The sequence below is a fragment of the Rhinolophus hipposideros genome (genome assembly GCF_964194185.1).
Source record: "Rhinolophus hipposideros genome assembly, chromosome: 6".
NCBI lineage: Eukaryota > Metazoa > Chordata > Mammalia > Chiroptera > Rhinolophidae > Rhinolophus > Rhinolophus hipposideros.
In genome coordinates, this window is record NC_138052.1 from 30,194,993 (window position 1) to 30,221,727 (window position 26,735).

Genomic DNA, 26,735 nt, shown 5'->3' on the forward strand with positions numbered 1-26,735 from the left:
AGTTAGTTTTGAAGACTTCATAAAAAAGGTGATATTTGAAATGAGCCTTGAAGCGGAGGTAGGAACTTGCTATTGAGGGTGGGGGTTAGGCTGGTGAAGAAGAGAAAGGTGGCATTCCAGTACTAGTCTTAGCCCTAGACATGTGAAACCACATAGCACCTGTGTGTGACGGACAAAAAGGTACAGTGGGGCAGGATCATCCTGCAGTAGGGAAGTGTGAAAGCAGGAGGAGATGAGGGCAACAGGGAAGGCTGAGGTCAGGATGGGGAGGAAAGGCCTTGCCAACCAGGCTAGGTTGGAACTTCACAGCAGTGGACCTGCGGAGGATGAAAGATTTTAGGCTTTTAAGTGAATGGATCGCCTTTGTCATTCTTAGCAATATGGCAGCATGCTACTGGACTAGCTAGAACAGTTATTCAGTCTGTTGCTGAAGCCAGGGTAAGCAACGATAAAGATATGGCAGTGAAAGTCCAGATGTTGAGGGGGCGCAGATCTGAAAGCTATTCTAGGAGACAGAATTCAAGGGTCTTGGTGACGACTGATAAGATGTGAAGGGTAAAGTAGAAGAGGATTTCATATTTGAGCTCTTCTGACGTCTGAAGAGTATTGTACATTTGGAGTGAACATATTTAACATTTTTTCCTGATTAAGTGTTACATGTTCTTTAGAAAATACAATAAAGTATAAAGAAGAAAACAAAAAAAATCACCTATTATCCCACCACATGGAGGTAACCACTGCCGACATTTACAGTGCATTTCTTTGTATCATTAAAATAAAATACATTTCTGAAAACATCCTAAGGAATCTACCACCACCAGGAACTCAGAGTCTCATCAATTGTGTTAATATATTGAACTTCATTTTGAACCCAAATATTAAGTTTTGACTAAACTATGAGCCGAGGCAATTAAAAAAAAAAATCAAGTTACCTAGGCACATGGACTGGAATTTCAGAAGAAGGAATTTCTTCCTTGGAAACTAAATAAGTGGCAGTGATGACACCTAGGACACGCCCTCATTGGTACCAGATTCTAACTCACAGAATCACAGGGATATTCCAGGTTCAGTTTGATTAATTCCTTCCTGTGCAGTTCATTCAACGTGCTGAGACCTGCAGGGAGACAGCCGCAGTATCACCTCTCGCGTCCAAAGGTTCTAAAGGAGGGCTGATTATTTTTGCCCCCTTGAACCCTGAGCTTGTGTAAACCTGTGCACATAAACTAAGAAAAAGTTTTTGAGGCCAGAAGCTGTTAATCAAAAATACGTTATCCGAGGCCCTTCCAAACAGAGGGAATGGGAGGGAAGTTAAGAAAAAGAAAACAAATAAAGATATTTTAATGTGGAGAGGGAGTAGATGATGGGGAAGAGCAGAGGCAGAAAGATTCAGAGAAGGCCTGCCTGAAAAGAAGCTCAAAGAATACAAAGTCCAAGGAGGAGAGAGAGGGATAAAAGCAGCCACTGGGGCGGGCGGTCCTCGCGACGGTAGCCCTGCAGGGCAGGTACCTGGCTGAGCTCGGGCAGTTCCGAGCTCCGGGTCTCGAGCTCCCAGCTCCCGGGAGGACCTAAGGAATCCTTCCTCCAGACCTTTCCGAGGACCTTCCTTGGTCACCTTCCTTGGTCACCCTCTCTTCCGCCAGTCCCCCCGGAGGTGCTCAGAGGGGTGGGGAGTAAGGCCGCGTTCCGCTTCCACTCTCAGGTTCTGGACTGAAAAACCCAGGCGTCAGCTATAATTTACACCAAGGATGAGAAGATCAAAACTTCCGGAGAGACGGGGTGGAGGGGGAGGGGAGAGGGGCTTCATTTGGGGAAAGGTCGGCAGAGAGTGGGAGAATGAGGCGCGCCAAAACCCACCACCGGATTCCCAACTCCTCACGAGGACCTGCCTCGTAGACTCTCTCCCCACCCCTCATCCTCCACGCAGTCTCGGTCCTTCATTGCAAACGTCCAGTGGTCTAGGTCTGCCCTGGGTTCGGAGCTCGACGTGGTTTTCAGCACTGGTTGCCGCGGGTTTCGCGCGGCCCTGGAGGTGGCGGGGCGTAAGATGTGCCTGGGGCCATTTCCCGCGGCCAGGCTTTCCATCCTTTAGCAGCCAGCCAGCGTTAGGCGAGCGGCGCAGGGGTCGCTCACAGGCAGGAATCGCTGCAACCTGAACAAACACTGCTCGTTTTGAACGCTCAAAGGGAACGGGTTTCACAGGCACGTCTCAAGTCCTCCCGGTTTCGCCCGCGGGATGCGGCTTACTCGCCCTGCTGGGGGGGAGCGCGGAGCCCGGGGCCCCACCCGCGTGGGTCTGCCGGCTCCCGCGGGCCGGAGTTTGCAGACTTGGCGCTCAGGCCAACACTCGGAGAGTTGGGGCTTGCGCTCCCGGCCAATGAGCGCGCCCCGGGGAGGGCTCGGCTTCCTCTCCGCGCGCTGATTGGTCCCGCGGCCGGCAAGGTCGGGATGGCCGGCGGCGGCCGCGAGTGCCCGGCGCGAGTGGGAGTGGCGCGCGCGCCCCCATCCCCTCCCTGCTGCGTTTTCTCTCTCCTTCCTCCTCCCTCCCTCGCTCCCCGGCTCCGGCCGCGCGCTGGCGGGGCTCTGCATTGCACACTCTGGGGGCGCCGCAGTGTTCGTGGGATGGGGCAGCGGGCTGCCGCTGGCGGCCGGAATCCGCGCGCAGCCAGGGTGAGTAGAGGCGGGCTCCCTGGGAGAGCACAAAAGGAGACGGGATTAATGCCAGCGGCCCGAACCGATGCCGGGCCGGGGCCAACCGGGGAGTGAGCTTAGTCCCTGGAGCTACCCAGTGCTACGACAGTCTCCCGGGGCCAGAGAAGCTGGAGTCCTCGCCTCTACGTTCCGGTTGGGTATTTTGCCCGGGAGTGGGCAGCCTGCACTATGCGCAGCCTGGGCAGGTCCAGAGGGGCGTGTATGTGCGTGTGTGTAGTGCTGTCGCTCAGAGGGTGGGATGGAAATGTCAGGAGCTGCCAAGTTCTACGCTGGAGGAATCTTTCCCAAGAGTAATTCAGCATCTTCCCAGGGCCAAGCGTACGTCCACTAGGAACTCCACCCGGAGGGAGTTCCCGGGTGGCGGAGTGGCAGAGCCCCACATGTTGCTGCGGGGCGGGCGGGGGGCGGGGAGGGTGAGGGGTGGGCGGTGGCCGTGGCCTGACGGAGCCCACCCAGAGCCACTGACCAAGGTGCAGTGAGCTGGGGCGCCTCCAGCCTGTGCGAGAACATGCCAGGCCCTCCCACCGCCCTCCCCAGCGACTAGGTGAGGGGCGGTCCACCCTTGGAGTCAGGGCTTCGCCTGGACTTGGCCACTTGCTTTTCTCTCTCGTTACAGCGGTTCGGTTGATTTACATTTGGCTACACAGTCAGTTTTAGCCTAAAGCTCACTGTCGGTCTTTCTGACTCGCTTTGACCCCCACCACAGTCTCACCAGCTCTCCCCCCCTCCCCATGCCCCCGCCCCCAGTAACGACCCTGCTCCTCACTGCGCGATTCAAAACTTGATATTTGAACATGATTGTATCCAGCGTGGTCCCTGGCATCTTAAGAGTCACAATAATTTTCCATTTCCTAGGGGACTTGCTAAATTTTGGGGGGTGGGAGTTATGGGGGGGGATCTTAGGTAGCGATTTGTTAGTAGAATAGCATTGACCTCCCTGAACATATGACAAAAAGAACGTTAAGCTTCTCCCTCTGGTAACCTATCCAAGGTGTGACCTCCAAAATTCAATTTTCTTTGTGGGAGGCGAGGGAGTTTAGATTCTCCAGGGGGAAGCTTATTTCTTGTTAAATTGACTTATGGTGACATACACTCCGTTCTCTTCTGGCCAGCCATTGCAGATGCCATGATATTATTAGAGCAATTCTCCTAAAGCCATTACATTTTCTTTGGAGTGAGAATACTCAAGGTAGCTGCTTAAATTTTTAGATCTGCACCTTATTTCTCTAGAAGTCATTAATCGCTACTGTGTATGTGCTGACGTGTACCAAGTTTGCAAAAGATATTTGTGCAGTCGTCCATGAAATGGCTTAATGCACATTTATGTTAAACCCATTTAAATGTAAAACATCTATCTGTTTTCAATTTTAGTTTCCACCTTGACCAAAGGCACCAGACTGAAACAGGAGTTAAAAGAGGCTTTCTTGTTTAAACAGAGGTGTTACAGAACTCTAGTCGTTGGTACAGCACACAGAAAGCTTTCTGAGCTTGTAGGCACACAAAGGCTGTTAAAAACTGTGAATTGGTTCCTTGGGTTGAAAATATCAGAAATGCTTCCAGACAAAAAAGGTGGCTATGATTCATGGGTCTATAGTTTGAAGCTGCTGATAGCCCTTGTAAAATGAATGTTTGTATCACAGAATGTATAAATGGGCTGATTACAGGCAAATGATGCCAAGTAAAATACCATATCATATATTGCATCATGCTGTACAGCTTACATGGCACATTGAGATCTGCTATTAAAGTGTCTGTGAGGAAGTCATTTTTATCTCCCCTGTTTTGCAGGTAGAGCAACTGAAGCTCTCAGAGATAAAGTGACTTTTCCAAGGTGAATAGCAGAGTTCCAGTCAAGTTTTTTTTTTCTTCTATTTCTTCCCTCCCTTGTTCCCTCCTTTTTTTCTCCCTCCCTTCCTTCATTCATGCCGGGCTACACTTTTGGTGTTTTTCTACTTCTAATTTCTTTTTACTATTCAATCCATGGATTCAGGACCATTATGTACTGTTCCCAAAAGGCTTTGCTCTCCACTAAATATCACTTAGCTCCCACTAAGGAATGGGCTGATAAAGATTCAAGGGGAAAACTAATAATGTTTTAAGGAACTACCCTTTTCAAAGGGGTATATTATTTTTATTAATGAGTACTTAAATATACAAGTAGTCAAAACCCTAAAGAATGCTGTACTAATGGTAATGTTTCAGGAAAATCAAATGATTAGTAGTGGCAGAGATGTTTGAGAAATATGTAAGTCTTCCACTTTATAAGTAGACTCCTCATAAACTCTATAGGCAATTATAAGGAAGACCTACTAAATGATTATTTTATTAGTGCCTCCTTATTTTAAAAAGAATTGACAAAACTGATTACTTAAACCACTCTGGAAACCACACCCACTTATCAAAAGTCCTGAAATCCTCATTAACTAGTGAGCAAATGCAGCAGAAGACAGTGCTTAAATTAAAGAGAAATTATGTTTTTACTTGCATTGTTGATGAGGGGCTTACAGATGTCTGCCTATCTAATTAGTGTCCCCTTTATCTGCAAGGGATATGTTCCAAGACCCCCAGTAGATTGCTGAAACCACAGCTAGTACTGAACCCTATATATACTATGTTTTTTCCTATATGTACACATCTACAGTAAAGTTTAATTTATAAATTAGGCACAGTAAGAGATTAACAGCATTAATAAAATAGAATACTTATAACAACATACTGTAGTACAAGTTATGTGAATGGCTTTGGGGTCATTATTCAATAAAATAAAGGTTATTTGAATACAAGTACGGCAACGTAGAGATGGTCGCTCGATCTGATAATCAAGCTGACTAGTAGTTGACTAACGTGCGGGGAGTGCATCCAGCATGGGTATGCTGGACAAAGAGATGATTCATGTCCTGACAGAGTATGACATCCTGAGATTTCATCACTCTGCTTCAAATGGTGTGCAATTTAAAACTTAGGAATTGTTTATGGAATTTTCCATTTAACATTTTCAAACTGCAGTAGACTGTGGATAACTGAAACCCGAAAAGAGAAACAGTGGATAAGGGGGGTTACTGTAGTTTTAAAAACCCATCATTTGCACATTTTTCTTAGAAAATTATTGTTCACAATATTTATGACATTGCATACCATTTTTTAAGATGAATAACATTAATTTCGTTTGTATTAATGTAGGTATTTTATTACTAGTAATAAATCCTGGTTAAGTATGTGGGCTTTGGGTTCAAGTTCTGACTTCACATATACTGTGGGACTTCAGAAAGGGATACATAACCTTTCTGTGCTTCAGTTTCCTTTCTGTGTAAAGCATGAATAATAATGGCACCTACCTCATGCAGATTTTCAGTTTATCCATGCAGCAACATTTAGTGGACACCTACTATGTTCCAGCACTGCTCTAGGTGCTAGGGACACATAGACAAATTCCTTGTCAATGAAGTTTAGAGTCTAGTGCCTGAGAGTTAATGACATGACACATGTAAAGTACTTAGCATGGAACATAACACCTAGTAAATGCCTCATGATTGTTGGCTGTTGGTATCATACATACATTGATTTGGGAAACGTTCAGAGTGCCTAGAAGATGCAATGCAGATTGGAGCATATAATGATGAGTGATACATATTTCCATTCCATTCCATTCCATTCCATTCCATTCCATTCCATTCCATTCCATTCCATTCCATTCCATTCCATTCCATTCCATATTATAACCTTCCAATGGTTTCCTAAAACAATAATGAAAGAATCTTAAATACTGTGACATGAGAATTGCAGAAGCACTTGGCTTACATCATACCAAACACATACCCAGAGATAAAAAGAAATATATACATATACAGTGTACATGAATTCTGTGCTTCTGCTTTTGCGGAGTAATATTTCTACACCAGCCTTTCACAAGCAATAAACACATTGGAGGTAATAGATTAGGAAATGGCAAGGGCTCAGGATATTCCAGACCTAACCAACAGACTAGATGGCCATCACTCAAGTATGTTGAAGAAATGTAGTATGTAACTGACGGTTCCCTGGGGGGCGTTGGCTGGCATCCTTGGTGGGAGGAGTCCCGTCACGGGAAGGGTTTCAGGGAGGACCCCGGAGCTATCAAACCAGATCCACATACCAGTAGACAACCGGAAGATCAGCATTCAAAACAAACACAGATTACAGCAAATGCAACTTATTTTGTAGAAGTGGGGAATAATGTAGTAGAGTTACAGGAGGAAGTATGTTTGTGGCTACAGAAAATGATAGTTTTACACTTTCAAAAAACCTGACCAGATTTCAAATCCCAGTTTTTTCCCTATTTGGGACCTTTTTGTTTGGCCGAGAAAGAAGAAACAGTGAAGATAAATAGACACTTCTCTGAGGACAGTAGGCTCTTCCAGGAAGTAGTTTAGGAGTGTTTTTTTCTTTTTAATTTTATAAATTTTTACAGATGGTATGTAGTTCTTATGTACAAGTGAAAACCAAGCTGATACAATGGAACCATAGGAATAACTTAAAAGACAACCTAAATGGGAAGAAAAATAATAGATGATTAAACTCAAAATGGAAGGTGAAGATAAGTGTACTTGGGAAAGGCAATGCCAAACACATTTATAGGAGATTGTTTTAAATTCTGTTCCCATCAGCAGTCAACCAAGCTGGATAATATTCTCTCCTCCGCTCTTTAAAAAAAACGTGTGTCCATCAAATTAAAGTCAATATTCACAAAAGAGTAGGACATGAAATTCTATATTAGTGTGATACCATTTTTAAAAATGCATAGTTGCGTAAGTTTATATAAATCCTCTCTACTTATCTGTCTATATAGAAAGGAATGTGTCAACATATTAACAGTGACTATATCTAGGTGTTATGGGGTTGCAAATATTTTTCTTGTCTTCTTTTACTACAGAATTTTTCAAATTTTCTATAATAAACATGTATTGCTCATATAAGAAACAGTGTTATGAAAATAAGATGTAGTATTATAACCTCAGATTTCACATAGTCTATAAGAAAAGCTCATTTGATTATCATTTATATGTCTTCTGCAAAGTTGAAAATTTTGCCTGTGTTTTTCCCTGAATTCCTTGTTTATAAAAGCCACCATCTTTAAATAATTTTTTTTTTTTTTGTATTTGGTATTAGGAAAAAGTGTGCATTCCTTAGGTAGTGAGAGCTGAGAAGTCGAAAGGGTTCCATTTTTGCCTATTAGGATGTGAAGAACAAAGTTAATGGAAGCATTGTTGAGTCACTTCTAGTGTGTAAATCCTGAGTCTGTTTCTTTACTTTCTAACTCTACAATGCTTGCCCTGGGGCCTGGCACATAGCAGTCTCCCAATACATACTGTTGAATGTTTTAAATTAAATGAAAGGGCTGAAAGCTTGCATAGACTCACAGAGATTTGAAATAAGATATCCTAGGGCCCATTTTATCCTCTGAAGTTCTATGATTTACTCAAGTCTTAATTTAATTGTGATCTGTAAGTCGTCCTGACATTCCTTGGACCATGTAACTTCTGGGCCACAAAAATGGTTTTTGTTGATCATCTAGGATCGTCTGGCTTATTCTCAAGTTTTGATCCAGGTGCTGCCACTTGCTTCCATCTCTTACATCATTTAGTTCTTGTATTTTTGGCCTGAGGTTTTGTTTCTTTCCTTGGCTCTGGACTTTACTTTTCTCTCAGGCCTGGGCTTGAGTTCACCACCTTCCTTCCCTGCTTTGAACCCCAGCACATATGATCCCAGAGAGCTCTGGCCCTTCCTAATAAATTAGAATCTTTGCAAGATAGAAATATGTACCACAGATTATTAAATATTAACAATCGAATGTTAACACTCGATCTCTGGAAGAAATCTGGGTGTCAATGTATATTGTTCTCCAACATCAGCTTAATAAGGTGCTGTGGTCAAAATATGCAGTAATATACCTGGTACAGTCAGAAATAATCTTAGCAGAAAAACACGATTTTATCTTATTATACAAAATCTGGTATATACGTTACTGTATGCAACTCTTACTGTCATTCTGCAAATAAGACAGACATGAAGAACCAGATAAGAGCACTCAAATGATTAAGTCAATGCCCAGGATTGAGAATGAGGACTTGGGGAAGGTGACTATTATCTGATAACATTGTACAAAGAAAAGAATTCTGGCTTGGGAAAATAAAGCCTCATGGGATAGGACCCTTGTCTATACATTATTATGAAAGTTACTGCGATCTTCTTAGATTCAACTAGTCTGACGCCAAGACTACCGTTGGTCACGCACAGCACCAGTGTAACCAGAGGCTATACCATAGGAACCACTGCTTACCATCAGGCGTTCCTTTGCGGGACTCCTTAGCAGTCCTACTAGCAGTTCATGTAGCACAGCGCAGGTGTGAGGAGATACGATCCACTTTAGACAGGTGTGGGAACCATCCTGGTTTAGAAGCCTCATGCCTCCCAGGATTCTTCTTGTAACAGCTCTATAGACAAAAGCTTCCCAAATCCCGTAAGCTATATGCCCCATTTCCAGCATCAGAGATGCCCCAAGTGTGATGTCCTCATCAGGTAATTTTAGTTTTCTTTGTCTACCAATTAAGGGTCATAGTTATAACTGGTGACTAGTTACCATTCTAGTAACCTAGTTGACATTTTTACCCTTATCAGGTTGCTACAAAAGAAGAGCTGGACAGATACGAGAAGTCAAATTCTTATGCACACAGTTACAAATAGAATGAACTTGGATTCTTTTTCATGAAAATAAAAAACTAGAACACATCTATTAAGATTTGAAAGCATGGATTTTAGACAGAAATCTGTAAACTCAAAGACTCGATTACTACGTTTTCATCTGTCCTGCACTCCCACCTGTTCATCCTTCCTTTCTCCCTTTTGACAAGAGGGCATGCAGGCTAAACTTAAATATAGGTTCAAAAATCATCTTGGTGTATGCAGGAATGATCACACATAACGGGTTGTTAAGTGAAATGAAAGTATTGGGAGTAAAAATCCTCATCTTTTGATAGACCTTTTAGAAGACATAAATGTAAGAATTTATAAACCTAGGATTATTCTATCTCTACCTTTTTTTTTGAAATTATGATTCTTACTTGAATTATCAAAACAAATATAATGTCTTGAAACATTCTAAATGATTAAATAACAATACTGTTAATTTGTCTTGAGTGGTAGGATTTTGGGTAAACACTTTCAAAATATAGTTCTTAATATTTTGATGTCCTTAAAAGCAGCAGAAATAAAGATTGGCTTATTCTCATCTCATTTTTTCCCCAGTATCAAATAGCATAATAAATTAGCAAATATATACATTATTTAAGTTTCCATCAAGACATTGAGAAATACTAGTTCCTTTATACCATTAAAGCAATTTAGATAATGTATACACTTACTTGCACTTACATTAGTAGCATTTATTACCCTCTACTTTTTATGTGTATGAGTTTTCATCTATAGGACTCTATCTGCTTGTGAGGGGTTATGTTAATTTTTCATTGGCGGAGAGGCAGTATAAAGGTTAAGAAGCCTGGGATCTCTTGTGGTTAATTCTGGCCCCATCAGTTGCCAACTGTGTGACCTCGGGCAACTTATTTAGTTTCCTCCAGTTTAACTGGTCACCATTAACTAGCTGGCTGACCTTTAGCAAATTAGTCACCCACTGCCTGGGCTTCATTTGCTTGAACTATAAAATCAAGGGACTGCACTAATTAAACTTTAAATTCTCAGATGAGTAGGAACCAACATATATTTTTTGACATTTAAAACTACCCATTAATGCTGATCCTATAAAATAGTTTTGAGCCACTGAAAGTATGGCATAATATTGGTATTTAGACCGAACTAAGTTAAACAGACAGAGTTCTTGACTTTTAAGAGCATGGGATCTATATTAAATAATTTAAAAGAGCTAGCACCTGATTTTGTTCTCTTCTTGATATGCTGTTCTTTGATTTGATTCGCCATGCAGAATATGTTTAATTTCTTAGAATTTTTTCCATCTTGAAGATATAAAATTTATTTTCAAGTGTTCTAAAAAGATTATTACTACAAAATACTTACTTGAGAAATAATATTCTGCATTTATGTAGTGTCTTTCCATAGAAGATCAAAGGCATAGGGTTAGAAGTGCATGGTTTTTTTAAATGTGTAACTTCACAGAAGAATTTTCTTTTATGGAATTCTTTTAATTCATATTCCCAGTTACCCTACCAAATGAATTCACAGAAATTTTTACAGGAATTCTGATTTGCTCTTGGTCAGATGTGTCCGTGGGCAGGACTGTCCTTCCATCTATTATTTCTCAAATGACAAGTTTTATCCTTCAAGGCCTAGTTCAAATGCAGTTTCCCCAAAGAAGTCTTTCTCACCGATTCCCCTATTAAAATATACTCTTTTGCTGATACGTGTTTTTTGTACTGACATGTTTTTTAAATAGTCTAGCTTATTATTTATATAGTGTCTTATTTCTCTTGAATGCCAGCATGAGCATATTATCTTGCACAGAGTAAGCCCTCAATAAATATGTTGAATAGAATTACAACTTTCATGGAGAGAAAGCTGTAAAGATTAGGGAGAAGGGGGGAAAATCACAAAAGACTGATTTAGATGTGAGGAATAGGGTTTGTATTTTATGACGACTGCCACCTAATTTGAGTCTCTGTAGGTCCACAAAGAACGAACAAGTGCCACAAAAAGGGACCATTCTCCTTAGAGACTCTTCCCGCTTCAGTTCCTAGGAATACCTTCCAGGTAAGCCATTAATCACCATGACCTAGGACTTGGGAAAGTTAGGAATGCCATCTTCACAGGTGGAAATAGAAAGCTGGCTGCTTTATACTTTCATACTAAGCTGTACTGTGCTTTTAAAAGTGTATAGATAATTTCTATTAAACCAACAACAGAAAAGTTTAAGGAAGAAAATAAACATTTCCCTTCCCATCACCTAGATTTACTTATTCCTATGTAATTGATTACTACCTTAATAGTATTCTTTTCCTCTTGGTTACATGGTGGCTATCTAGCTAGGTATACTAGTATAGCATATGTTCAACGTGTTTGTTCCTTATTCTAGTAGAATAAAATAGAGGACAGTATATCTACCTTGGTATATATAGGTGAAGATATACAAAGTCTTTCTATGCTATTGAAAAACTCCTTCATGAATTGTCTCATAGAAGAGAATAACATATATAGTTAGGGCTGGCCCTTTTTTAACAGAACTACACGGGGCTAGCTCTGTTTAATCTCTAATAGCTAATGTTCTTCTTCCTGCTCCATTGTCATAGATTGGAACCACAGCCAGCTGACTTTAAATGTTGTTTTAAGGAGCACCAGGTGAGATGTGGTTGGCTCAGCATCAACTCCACCCAATTCTGAGAAACAACTCAGGGTTCATCTTCTTTTGTTGCCAGTGTTGTTATTCTTTGGTGTAAGCAAGCCAGACAAGTGGAAAACAGGATACAAAAGATATTTTTCCCATCAAAACTATTCAGAGGCTCAACTTTCTAAATGAAGGGCAGTGTGTATCGTATAATAATAGCATTTTAAAGAAAAGTACTCTTTGTAATGATACTTTTTTTTTTTTTTTTTGGCTTGGGAACTGTTTAGGAGAGACTTTTGCTAGAAGGGGTAATTTTCAGCTAGGCCATGCAAACTGAAGAAATGTGGAGTGCTATGGCACCCAGAAGACATTGCAGACAGGCGAGTAAACTCATTTTGTATAGCTCCTGGGTAGTTCTGACATTGCAGGAAGGTTTCAGATCCCTCCAGGAGAAGCAGTGTGCTGAGTAAGGTTGAACATGGAAAATGGAAAGGAAGAGAGTACAGGAACGAAACAGCTAAAGGACTTACAATAAGGAAAAGGGCACCACTTTATAATTGGTTTAAGAAAACTTTCTGATCCTGTCTCATTCTGGTCTTATCTGGAGAATCCCCCAAATAAACAGAAGTAAATTTGAGAAGAACCACAAAGCTCTCTCTGCCTTAAATTATCAGCTGTGTTCCTACCATGGCCTCCATTAAAACCACTTTAGAGTCTGAAAGATCGCTGTTAAAAGGCTTCCCATCGTATATAGCTGTATAGCTGTTACAATTCCACTGACTTTAATAAAAACAAAAAAGTCTTCCCAGAGGGGAGGGACATGCTTTCTAATGAAAGCATCCAAGCTGGTTAATAGCCGCATATTGGTCAAGTGGGCAAGTAAAAGTTGAGGAGATATAAGCATCCCAGGGGACTGACACAGAGACACAGAAGAGGCGACTATAAGGCAGTGAAGTGTGGGTGGAATGGAAAGATGTTGGGATCTTTGCTTATCTGTACTTCCTACTTTTAACCTAAACTCTCATCATGCTGTTTGCTGAATTATCAACCACTAATTAATTACCAGGTTTTGACCAAGCCAGTTGACGTCTCAATGTCAGTTTCCTCATCTGTAAAATGATTGTTACAAGATCAGCATTTCTAGAGCAGGAACTGCAAGAAGAGACACTGTTCTGTGGGATGTGGATCGTCAAATATATTTTGGAAGCAATGGATTAAATAATGTTTTTTAATTGCAAGGCTTTTCAGGACTTGTAGGACCTGAATGATCACTCTCAATATCTGGAAGGCGGTGTACTACTCAGTGAATCCCCAAACCTGTTTGATGATAGAACCCATTTTGAAGGCTCATTTTGAGGGTCAAGTGTCCTGTGCAACACCAAATATTGGACTAGCTGATGTCTGAGGTCCTTCTGGGTTTTTAGTTCTGTGAATCTACAATTAGACGGTTCACCTCTCTTCCTGCATCTTTTCCAGCTAGCCCCTTGCCTCTCATCTAGGAGAGTTTTTGTGTTGTATATAAACCTTTTGATCAAAAATGTGCTCGGTTAGAAAATTCCGACAACTACTTTAAGGGAAGAGCACGTAGGGGTCATGCAAACCTGCAAGCTATGCATTTTCCCCTTTACTTTTATATTTAGACTACCTAAAGTCACAGACAGTCAAAACACAAATAATGAATTCCCCCCCACCCCACACACATTGAAACATGTTAATGGAGGGGGTAATATTCCAGAAAAGAACAATATATGAAAGATCCAGATTTTATTCTGACAGGAATTTCTGAGTAAAGCAGTGCGATTAATCACAGAGCTGTAACACAAGGATGAAAAGATGAATACGGAATGATTGCAAAATGTATACTGTTCTTCTCTTCATCTCCAGGATTGCAGAAGATGTTTGTTACACCTCACCCTACCAATATTAATCTTAGATTTTGTATGTGGCTCCTGCCCGATTCACCCCTTGCTTGATGAGGAGCTGGTAAAAGCTGGAGTGTTCTGGGGAGGATGTGGAGACTGGTAGATGTCCAGAGCACAGCATGGGGAGGTCTGCACTGAATCTCACACTGAAACAGCTCGGCTTTCAAGGTCGTTGGGGTGGGAGAATACAGGGTAGTCATGTGCAATCTCTTGGGTTAGAAAGAAAAAGTAAGGATTCACACTGGCTATTTTTTCATATTGTGATCATGGCACTTGGTGAATTCTTTAAAATTAGAGTTACCTGAATCTCTACAGGTAACCTGTCGGTAATCAGTAATAGACAATTTACAGCAGGCTATGAGTTTGGTTTCCTTCACATGTTTTTAAGAAATAATTTATTAGGTAACCTTAGGCTACAAAAGCCCAAAACAGATGCTAATTCCCTTTACAATTAAATTTACATGTTGCTCAATTTCTAAGATTCAATTGTCGATCCTCCACCCTTGTTTAAAAATGTTAAGAGTCTTTGTCAAAAGTCCTGTTATTTGAATCCAAGCTTATCTCTGATGAGACATAAATATTCTTATTTAGTTTTTAATGTCTTGTTAAAAAAAATCGGAGTTAGTTGTATACGTTTCATCATATTTTTAAACTCTAAATTGAATTTTGAAATTTGGTGAACAACTGATAACTATTTTTTTCACAAGTGATAAAAGATGTAATGTTGGCTTGATTCAGACAGAGGGCTTGTGGTTTCTCACCTCCTTGAGTTATCTCAGCAAGGGTTCCAAACCACGCTGTGCCCCAGGTTTTGAATTCAGTGCTCTCATTTTTAGTGGCCACCTTTTCTATTCTCTCAAACATACGAACAATGCATTAATTCATCACTCGTAGCAAGCAAGCCCTGGCACAGAGTAGGTGCTCAGTAGATATTTGATGAGCAGACACTCTCCCTACCCAATCTGTTTGCTGAATTAATGAACAGATTAGTTAATGAGCAGTGCTTCCTGTAATTGTCACCACTGTCATGCCAGTAATGTAACCATTACCTGGCGTACAGCACTATTTTTAACAATTAAAGAGAAATTTTTATAATCCACAAACATGATGTTAATTAGCATTTAATGTTAATTTTCCTGTTTTTATAAAGATACCCAGACAAAAGAATTCTCCTTAGAAATTTTTATACATATTTCACAAAACAAAAAAGATGTATCCATACAGTTGGTTATGTACTGTAGCAGCTCAGTGAACTTTGGAAGAGACCTGAGTCCTTTTGTGTAGGAATGAGATGCTCTCAATGGGAATGAACTATGGGGAGTCTGGGACTCAGTGCCATAAAACCGCTGTGTAGGGTTTGTTTTGGCCTGTTACAGCATTCCTCCTTTGCAACGCTCAGTGATTTATGGATGTAGGATTTCCATAAAGCATACATAAAGTTTGCATTTGGTCTATACTAGATTGTTGAAATTTTATAGGCAATGCTCTGAATGTGTAGAAAGCTTGAGTCTTCTCAGCCATTTCTCAGACTTATTGACTAGTGAGTTTTCCTTGTCACAGACTTCTTGTTTGGGACATGACAGTGTATCCAGTCTTGTCTTTTCAGGCAGGGGAGGGGAAAGGCTCCTCCTGTCTCTAGTGCATTGCCCCGACTTCCATCACTTCCTAACGATTTGTCGAGGTCATTAACAATATTACTACTTCGCAAAGTGGAGTTGATTATTAAAAGCAGTTGTCCATTTTAACAATCAACCTATTGGTACAAGAACCCAAACGACTTGTTCTGTGGCTTGGCATTGACATTCATTTTATTTGCTGTAATTTACCCAACACGTGACAGTATCAAGGTTTCCTTTCTCATCTTTTCTGGATGCGTATTTTTGTGATTTTTGGGGGGGCAGCACTTAAGAAACTGTCTCTGATTGGTGATTTTGAGAATTGTTCATACTTCAGTAGAGATTATGAGCTTAAGTCTAAATAGCTTTGAAATGTTTTAAAAATAGTTACGTCTTTTAATATTTTATCAACACTACATTTAACATGTCCAACAATTTGAATGACCTAATATTTCATGTTTGCCAATGCAAACACGACAATAATCAGGCACCAAGTACTTTTTTCTGGGCCCTACCCAGGGATATAAAAAGGAAAGGTAAGACACGGCTACTCTCCTGATGGAACTTGGAAGTGGCTTCTCTTTGTCTCTCTCTTTCAATTTGTGCCAATCATAGTTCAAGGTGGATACACAATAGTGAATGAAGCAGGGAAAACTCTCTGGGGATAAAGCAGTGAATGCGGCTCACAAAAAGCCCTGCCCTCATACAGTTCACATTCTAGAGGGGTAGAGGCAGAAAATAAGGAAATAAATAAGAATATATGTAGTAGGTTAAATGGTGATAAGTGCTATGGAGAAACTGAAAGAGAGAAAGGGAATGTCAGAGGTGGGTGGGAGGCAGTTGGTCACTTTAAATGGAAGACCCCACTGTGAAAATGTCACAAGAGGACCTGGACCAGATGAGGGAGAGAGCCATGGTGACCTCTGCAGGAAGAGCCTTCCAGGTAGAAATGCAAAGGTGCTGCAGTGGCATCATGTCTCGCTTGGTCTCAATTCTCAGTGGCAGGAATGGAGTAAGCCAGGGGAGAGTAGTAAAAGGTCAAAGTCATAAGGAGGCACACCATCCATCACATGAGACCTTAGAGGTTAGTGCAAAGATGTTGGCTTCCTTCCTTCCTCTCTCTTTCTCTCCCTTCTCTTCCTTTCCTTTCCCTTCCCTCCTTTCCCCTCCCCCCCTTTCCCTTTTCTTTTCCCTTCCCCTCCCTCCCTTCCTTCTTTTTTTCCTTCCTTCCTTCCTTCCTTTGAGTGAGCTGGGGAGCCATTGAAAGAAATTGTACTGAGGAATGACCTGATAAGATGTATGATTTAAAAGATCACTGGCTACTGTGAGAATAAATGAGATGAAGGATGAGGCCAGATTGGAAGAGGCTGTTGCAATGATTCAGATGGTGTTGGCTTAGATCCAGCTGGTTGCAGTGGGGGTGGTGAAACGGTATTCCTTGTCTATATGATAAGGGTTGAGGAGATAGGATTTATCAAAGGGCTGGAGGTGGGGCGTGAATGAGAAAGCAGAGTCAAAGATGGTTCCAAGTGTGGGGGTTTGATAACTGGAAGGCTGGGCAGATTTGGAAGAAGATCAGATTAGCTTTGGACTCCTGACATTTGAGATGCCTAGGAGGGTTCCAAGTGGAGATACGGAGTAGGTGGTTGGGAATATGAATATGAGTTAGGGGGAGAGATCTGGGCTGAAGATATAATTTGGGGAGCTTTATTATCTCTGTAAAAGCCAGGAAACAGGAGCAGATCCACAGGCATGAGGAGATGAGATCAGTGTGGCAGAGCAGAGTGAGGACAATTTAGTGCACTCGTGTGGTCCTTTATTATAATTTGCTATAGGTGCCGAGAAAAGTAGGGATTTGTGGGCTAGAAGAGATGAAGCAGCTTTTATGGAAAGTGTGAGAATTGAACTAGTCTTTGCAGATGGGTAATATTTGGAGGAGTAGCAAAACAGAAGGGAGGGCATTTTGGTTAAAAGGTCGCAGAATTAAACACATCACAATCTCTCCACCCCAATATTTACTGCAGTGCTCTTCGCCATAGCCAAGATATGAAAACAACCAAAATATCCATCAACAGAAATTGTGGTACATTTATACAATGGAGTATTACCCTGCCATAAAAAAAAGTGAAATCTGACCATTTGTGACAACTTGGATGGACCTAGAAGGTATTATGCTAAGTGAAATAAGTCAGACCGAGAAAGACATGCCATATGATCTGACTAATATGTGGAATCTAAAGAACAGAATAAACGAACAAACTAAACAGAAATAGACTCATAGTTACAGAGAACAAACTGATGGTTGCCAGATGGGAGGGGGTTGGGAAGATGTATGAGAAAGATGAGGGGGTCAGAAGTACAAATTGGTAGTCACAATGTGACATACAGTATGGAGAATATAGTCAACAATGTTGTACATATACACACACGCACACGCATACACATGCATGCACATCACAGTCCCTTAGTAGGAAGGTAATAAGGGAAAATATACCTAGATCGTGGTAGAATTTTCTCACACGTGGAAAAGGAAGGACTTGCGGTCTCGGTTCAGTCTATTTAATTGGATTGTGATGTGCAAATACTAGTGAGACTTGGGCCCCATTAAAATCTTGAACACTTTCCGACACTTTGCTAACAGCTTTTCCTTCTAATCCTTGCAGCTGGTGCCACCTTATATTTTGTAGTGACTTGAAACTGACATGTGGGGAATTTTAAGTACATATATTATCAAAACAGATGTTTCACAGACTTTATAGACTATCAGGGGTCATCTCATCTTTCAGAAAGCAGCCTGGAATTTGAATTTAGTTTGTTTCATAATTTTATGTTCTCCAAAATAACTATGTGGGAAATCAAAAATTTATTAGCAACTTTGTCTTGTTTTGAGGTTTTAGAGAAATGACAATTTCAGTAAATCTGAAAAAAATTATATGCTGTGTTACCTAGAGGCAGATTATTGAATAACTTTACTTGCCTGGTGATAAATCTAAGGCATGTAAGTATACTTTCCCTGGAACTTTGGGGTCATATTTTATAAAGGAAATAAAAAACCCTGCATCCTTTTTTGATGCAAAGTGATTAATTCGGGAGAAAACACACTTCATAAAATAATGCACAAGATGCCAACTTCAGAACAAATAGAGAAATTTTGCCTCTTGTTCCCTCTCCCCCTACTTGGTACTATAATCTAGAAGAGAATCAAGTCTTATTTTTATTCTGTGTAAAAGTTTCTCATGGAGTTGCAAAAGCTGTGGGCTGGCAGAACTCCTTGAGGTAAGAGCAGAGTATGTGTTTCTTTATTCATTTTACTTACAGGATGTCTTTAAAACAATGTGGTGTTAATTGTTTGGCAATAACCAGGTTAATTGTTTGGCATAACCAAAGGAAAAAAACCATTTTTTCTTTGGGCTTCAAGGAGGTAGAGTACCGCTGCAACAGGCCTCAACTGTTTATCAGTCAAGCCCGCTAGGTGTTGGCTGGAGAAAAGCAATCAGTGAGCAGTATGATGAGCCCTCTAGCTCTGTCCTGTAGAACTTTCTAGTCTCTTCTGTGATGAGAGAAACATTCTACATCTGCCCGGCCAATCTAGTAGGCACTGACCATATATGGCTCCTGAGTTCTTGCAATGTGGCTGGTAAAGTCGAGGAACTGGATTTTAAATTTCCCTTAATTTTATGTTTACTTAAGTGTAAGTGACTGCACGTGGGTAGTGGCTACTGTACTGGACAGCAGTGCGTGAGCTGACAGCTTGTCTTGGGTTGGAATACAGAGTAGGCAGATGTTGACCCTGCCTCGCTGAGCCCTCTCCACCACCCTGTGCGTGTCCAGGAGCATAGCGTTCACGTATGGACACGACACCCATGGTTACTTCTAGGGACTGGAGCTAGTACAGGACGTTGTGAAATACCTCCTTCCTGCCCTTCCCAGGCGTGGGGAGAAGCAATAGAAAAAGGCAGAATGACGTTAAATGAGCCGGGGTCATTGTTACAGTCTTAAGGGCCTTTGATATTAAAAACATGATATTGAGATAGCCTATTTAAATATTTGAATATTTTATTATTGATTACAAACATGAATTATCCCTAGGAGTAGATTTTAAAGGCAATCGTTTGAGAGACTTGTTTTACTAGTGTCTTCAAAGTACGAATTCTGTGAGGGACCCAATGTCTGACCCTGTGGAAGATTGCTTATGTATAAGGAGCACTCTTACTGTTTTTGTGAATTTTTTAAATGTAAGAGTGGATTACTGAAGGTCTAGTGTGTGCTTTCTCATAAATACTAATGGGGTGTGTGGTGCTCTGGGGTGGGGATTATTAAGGAGACAGATAAATCACACAGGATATTGAAATGACTAAGAGGGCTGCTGAAAGGCTAGGAGGAATGGCTGAGTGTGTGACAAGGACAGACAATGGGCCCACTCTCAGAGTTCTCAGCTGGTGTTATGGAGTATATGCGACATTAAAATTATACTCCAGGATCTGGTGGGTGGTAGAAGATAGGGAAAGGAGGCCTTTTGCCTCTCAGTGATCACCTGAAGAAGTTTGACACACTAGCAGGTACTGGTACTGTGGGATGTCCACCTCCTGTGTCAGCAGCAGTCCCCATTGCATTTGCGGAGGAGGATATTTAAAAAAGATTTGTTGATTGATATTTCTGTGGTCATTCTGCCCCTCACACTCATAAAACTAAATGGAGCTTGTGTGCCAGGGACTATGCTTCACTTGCCATCTAAATGAGGGGAAAAAATGTGTACATGGCAGAAGAAAACTAACAATAAAAAAATGCCGCGAGATAGATCCCAAATGAGAGGCGCAGACAGTAAATGCATATCCCACAGTTGTCTTCAAATGCACAAGGGCCGTCAGGTGGAAGAGGTATTAGACTTACTGTCTGGGGCTCCAGAAGGCAAAACTGGTGGTGTTTACTTTAATTAAATAACTGGGTTTTGAAGGCCTGTTTATGCAGAGACTCTGGAGAGGGAGAGTGATTTCGGAGAGGACAAGGTGCGCAGACGGTACAGATGTGACAGTGGTGGCAGGTTGCAGGGAGATTCATTTCCGTCAGTGAAAGGGGAAGCTTCAGAAAACAGAAGCGACTGCCAGGAGGGGGTCAGCCCCCTTCACTGGAGGCCTTCCCAAGGAGACTCCCAAGACACTCATGGGGAAAGAGGGTCAGCAAGCTGAGAGTCGGCCAATCTGGCTTCCTGCCTCCTTTTATAAATAAAGTTTTATTAGAATCCAGCCGTGCCCATTCGTTTGAATCTTTTGCATAGCTACTTTCGCACTACAATGGTAGAGGTCAGTAGTTGTGAGGAAACAAGCCCTTATTACGGTCCACAATGCCTAATTTATTTACTATCTGGCCCTTTATAGAAACAATGTGCTGGGCTCTAAAGAGGATTGGATCCAATGACATGTAAAATCCTTTCTAAGTCTCTGAACGTAAGGGATTTCAAAAAGAAACAAGCTTTGTGCAAAGTTTAGAGAAGGGTTCCTGTGAGAGATGGACTTTCAGTTGGACCCTAAAGAACACTCTGATTGGTCCTGGCAGAAGGGGCCATTCCACATGACCACGTGGGCAGATCGCAAGGTGATTATGTCAGTGTTTCTTGGATGCAATGCACAGACTCGTTCCAACGTTCATTCATTCATTCATTCATTCACTTATTCATTCATTCTTTATGCCCCCAGCATATTGTTGGCCAATGTAGACAGTAATCTAAAACACTTCTGTGCCTGCTGTTGATAAAGTAGGCACAAACTCTGACATGAACTGTTGGCATTTTGATAATAACTTTGCTAGTGTGGAAATGCTCATTAAGTTCAATGTTTATCATTGAGTTTTATGGAGTTATTTTGTTTTAAGTATAATGGTCTCACCTAGACACAACTTAGAATGTATTCACATGTTTGGCTTAATTGTAGGATGTAAGAAATGATGGTTCCACAATGAAAACCTCACTGTATTTGCAGGAGACGCAGCTTGCAATGCTAAGGATAGGAGGCACATTACTATTCATGCCTTTTTAATTGATTAGCCTTTAAGGCTTCTGAAAGCCTTTAAAAGTTGTTTTGTCAACATTAGACCAGCTGCTGTGTAATTATGGTAGCTCTTCTTGCAGTAAAATTCTTTTAATAACGTGTTCAATCTGCCGATGCCAAAGTGCTTTGAACCTGTGATATATACTACAGAGAGCTTTTGTTTTTACTTACAGACGGTTGGTGCCATTTTCTGGGCAACTCTGTAGAATTTTCACAGAAATTTTAAAGATGAATTACTTCAAAATTGGAGGCAAATGAATTTGAACATGAGGTTACTCCTCCTCCTATGAAAATTGTTTATATTGTGTAAATTAGTTCCTATGTGACTTGAATTTTGAACTTGACTCATAGCAACCTCAGTATGCTCATAAAAAAAAAAAATCTCCACCTTGAAACCTTTTTAAGGCTTTTTTCTCTGACTATACAGCTTGTAAATCCAAACTTTTGGACACCAGTCAGATGATGGTGAAAGGGTGAAAGCAGTGGGGCTTATGATAAAAACTGCTGCTTAATGAGGAACCAGGCTTGGTGGTTCTGCCTGCTGTGTAGGGGGCCGAAACTGCATGCAGAGAGCCAAGTGCCACTTTAGCAGTGTATTTTGCTATTTTTAAAGGAGTTTTATCCTGAAATCTGGCGTGGGAAGGTATGACTCAGGAGAGGGACTGCTGTCAGAAAGCTGCACCCAGGAGATCCCGTGCCTCTTTCCTACTGGCCCCCTATGCTTTGTGCAGCATTTCTATGGACAGGTTGCACTAGTGCTTAAGGCAGGTAAGAGGTGAGCTGTGAGAATGGTGGCGATGAAGGTTTCTCCTTGTAGCTCAGGCCATTTAAATAACTTCTCTCCTGTGGCATTTTAAGAGAGAGAGACAAAGATGTTTAAACTGGAGACATAGCGTATTAGCATCTGGAGGAACAAGAGGCTGGAAGGGGCTCCAGCTGGCTCTTTCTGGCCCCTTTGTCCAGTTTGTATTAAGCAATGCATCTGTGTTATTGGAAAACCATGAAGCAAGGCCTTCAACCGCCTGTGCTCACCTTTTCTCTCCACTGTAAGGTGTAAGGAGGCTGGGAGAGAAAGCCACCTTTTATTGTATAAAGAAGCCAATTTGCTCCAAGTTTGAATAGAAGTGCAGGAATATTAGTGGTCTGCAAAGTCTGAAGAAGAAGCTGACCTTGACTGTAGTAGCTTACATCTTGCCAGAGCCAGCCAAAAATTGTACCTGTGTGCTCACTCAGGATGTACAGATTTCTTTGCCTTGGGAGCTCTTGAGCACTGAGAGTTGAGGCATTTGCGAGGTTTGAGGAAGCATGGATGTGTAGGCGTAGAGTACTTGGGTGTTAGGAAGTGGCCACTGAGATGATGTTATGAAGAAAACTAGAATTTATTTAATTAAAAGTTGCCTAAATTAATTACATTTTTCTTTCCTGTGGGACAAATATCATTTCTGATAATTGGCTTCATCTTTTCAAAGTTATATTAAATGTTAATTCAGATTGTTTTTAATATTTCAGGCTGGTAGAATAGTCTACCAATATGTGACTAAGAAAACTAGCACGAATCTCAGTGTTCTATCTTTAAATATCAAAACTTGTTAATATCATTATACGTTTTTTGATGATATTACCTTTTGCTGAGGTACATACTTTACATTGATATCATCGAAATTAAATCTGCCCTCAAGTATCAGTTCTAATTGATTGTATGAGATTTGGTCTTCTAATCAGTCATACCACGTAAACATTTTATGTGCTTTTATTTATAATGTTTATCACATTAGCATTTTATGTGCTTTCTAAAGGTCTTGTATATGGTTTTAGAAAATTATAAATTTTCAAAACTTTTCTGAGGGCTGAAAAATTGTTTTTGTTACTCTCTCACACTAATTTCACATTATCTTGAGGTTGCATTGAATCAGGGAGACGAGATTTTGACTTTAACCTCTGGTGCTAAGAAAAGCCCTGATAGTCATACATCTACATACATATTTATGTACATGTATCCAAATGTATGAGTTATGAGTTCCCAAAGAACCCCACTGTCCACAAGGGAAAGGACTTGTACACAACCAGCTGAATTTATAGAGATCTTTGTTTCTCAAACTAGTCATCTCTCCAAGTCTTCTATTATATTCGAAGGTACTCAAGCATAAACATTTTTTATCAGTATTTAGATTCTTGTTGATAAGCAGCAAAAACCCATCTCAAATTAACTTAGAAACATTTATTTTTAAAGGATTATGATGCATGGAGCAGAATGGATTGATTTCTTACCCCTAAGTTATTTTCTCTGGGCTCTGTAAGGATTGGACTTTGCACTCTGGGTCTGTGTGTTTAACTCAGAGTAAATTTTTATGGTGAAGCTCTGTGCCCTCCCTCCCTTACACGATTAGTGAAGACTAATTGAAGGAAGAGTCAGGCAGTAAAACCGCTGAAAGACCAGGGCCTCACAAGCAGGGACTTGAATGCATCCAATATTCTCTCTCCATGTCTTGGTTTCTTTCAACTTGTTGGTTTCATCCTTTCTCACTGCAGACCAGGTACAGAGAATGTGGGAAAGACAACCTCAAATGTTTCTGAGACATACACATCTCAGAGTTAATGCCACCATGTAGGACTGGCTTATGCTCTTTTTGGTTGCAGAGTCAGCAGCCCTGGGAAACAGAGCTGATTGGCCCAGCCTGGGATAGATATCCACTTGGACTGTGGCTGGGGGTAGGCCCACATTGTACTTGCCACTGAGGATGCCTTTCCTGAGTGTCAGGCAAAGAAGAATCACTGTGGGCCAGAGAAGCTTGATTCATATGAGATATCTTCCTTCCCCATATATGGACACATCACCTCACTCTCCCCACCCAGGCCTGCCCAGCCTCCTCCAGAGAGATATCTTCGTTTTCCCCTTTATCTCTGCCTTGCATGTCATTACTCTTTATCGTTTGACACAGGTGTGGGACAAGACGTAGTGTAGACAGGAGGGGAGTTCCTGGGTCAGTGTTGTAGAGCAGGTCTCTTCTGGTCTTCTCCCTTGAGCGCCAGTGATGGTCATCTTCCTTTTCATAACGCAGGGAGAAGTGGCAGCTCGGGAGAAGGCACATGAAAAGGTCAGCTGATGAAGCTTAGATCTGCTTTTGGCCCAGGAGAAAAATGCCCTTTTCTAAAGGCTAAATGTTTTTTTTCAGGTTGAATGGATCAGTCATGAGTCCAAAATTTCATGACTACCTTAGGAGATATTTGATTCTTTATGGATATATAGCATGGATAATAGTTCAAGAAAAGGTACTTTTGCTTTTTCTTCATATCCTAATTTGTTTTCAATTTCCAAATTCATTTGCACAGGCTTCTTAGTCTAAGAAAGTGTTCCAAACCCATTTAGCATGTAACTTCGAAACTGTACTGGGTTTCTATATGTGTTCACTTAAATAGGAGTCATTCTTTTCCCCCCAAGTTAATGGTGCTAACTCACTTATAGTCTGCTTCTGACAGCCATTCAGTAGTAATGCATTCCCAGAGGAGCTGCAGTTGCTTTCTAAATCTTGTATTTTCAGCTGCTGCCTACTTATTCCACCCTGATTGGCATTTAACCATTGAATTAGATTGTTCTCCTATTAAAGAGAGGTTTATGAGCTTCAAGTTCAAGTGCCTGTGTCCTAGCCTGATGCTGGCATTATAACTGACACTGAGTAAGCACTTTTTGCTGGAAAAGGCATTGTCTCCTAGGATTGACAGAGGATTTGGACACTGTTACCTGACACTCTTTCTCCAGGTTCAATTTAGTGTGCTTCTGTGTAGCTATGTTGGTGAATATGTCGATGCACACATTGTGCCTGGCACAGTTACCATGCTTACTTTCTCGCTGCCAGAAGGGGTGATCATATTCTCCTGTTTCTCGGGGCTTCTTGGCTGATATGGCCATAAATATATCCCTGAAGGGTAAGACTGTAGCTATTTTAGCACAGATGGAACAAAAACAAATGTCCCACTGTTTTACTGTTACAATTATAATCCCATGCAGCATGAAATATAGGGTGGTAATAGTTCAATGTCTACTCTTATTTTTTTGACTCGATGGAAGAGTAAATAGAATTTTAAACATTTTAATCAAACAAGTTTTGCTGACAGTGTTGTGTGTTTCATTCATTCTCTATCCCCTAAATCATGGAGTACATTGTATTTCAAAAATAGCACTACCTTTAGAAGTCCTTACCTTTAGTTATTGAGAATAAATGAATGAAAACTGTTTTCTGGACCTTTAAATGGATTTTGAGGAAAGGAATATAACTTTGCCTTAGAGAGACCAAGTAATGTACTAGATATTTCTTCTTCTATTATCATATTCATTCATTCAATCAACACATATCAATTTTGTATCTGGCCTGTTCTACCTCTGGAAGTTAAAACTTAGTAGGGTGATATTGAAATATAACAAATTTATAATAAAGAGCTATAGAAATTATAATAGAAGATACAGTGGGACACAAAGGAGGGAGTGGTCAATTCAGATCAGAGAAGGCTTTACCTATTAATAGAAGATGACAGCTGAAGCGGCTAATGAGCAAGGTGGGTACTTGAGGACAAGAAGGAAGAAGGTGAACGAAGACACAGAGCACAAAGTAGCATGGGCAATTGCGGGAAGTCATGTGTTTTAATATGATGAGGGAGAAGGCTATAAGGGTGTGTGTAGCTAGAAGTGGGATACAAAGAGGTAGGATAGGGGCCTATGTACAGAGGGTGCCAAAAAACTCTATATACATTTTAAGAAAGGAAAAAACTATTAAAATTGTAATAATATATACCAATAACAAAAGATGAATACAAGTCACGTTTGACTTCTGCAGTTACAAGAGGTGCTCAAAGTGGTTACCATCAGCATCCAGATGCTTCTCATCACGGCGAACTACTGCTTGAGCAACGTTGACCAAAGTGTCCACTTGTATACATTTTTTGGCACCCCTGGCATATATATATACACATACACATACATATACATATGTATATATTTTAGTTGGACACACATGTGTACTAATATATACATAATATATATATACACATATGCATGCATATACATGTATATATGTATGCGTATGTGTATGTATCCAATTAAGGAATATGGATTTTATTTTAGATA

The 26,735-nt window shown here is 40.9% G+C and overlaps 1 protein-coding gene across 2 annotated transcripts in view; it reads left to right on the plus strand.

Moving 5' to 3' along the window:
• The first annotated feature begins 2,436 nt into the window (after nt 1-2,436).
• LYPD6 (LY6/PLAUR domain containing 6) overlaps nt 2,437-26,735 on the plus strand; it is a 123,898-nt gene continuing 99,599 nt past the window's right edge. Inside the window, exon 1 of one of the 2 annotated variants that reach the window (XM_081051205.1) lies at nt 2,437-2,667. The gene's annotated coding sequence lies outside the window, so the exon portion shown is untranslated. Of the gene's footprint in view, nt 2,668-11,377; nt 11,464-26,735 lie in introns of those variants that run through there. The other variant, XM_081051207.1, reaches the window with a different exon arrangement.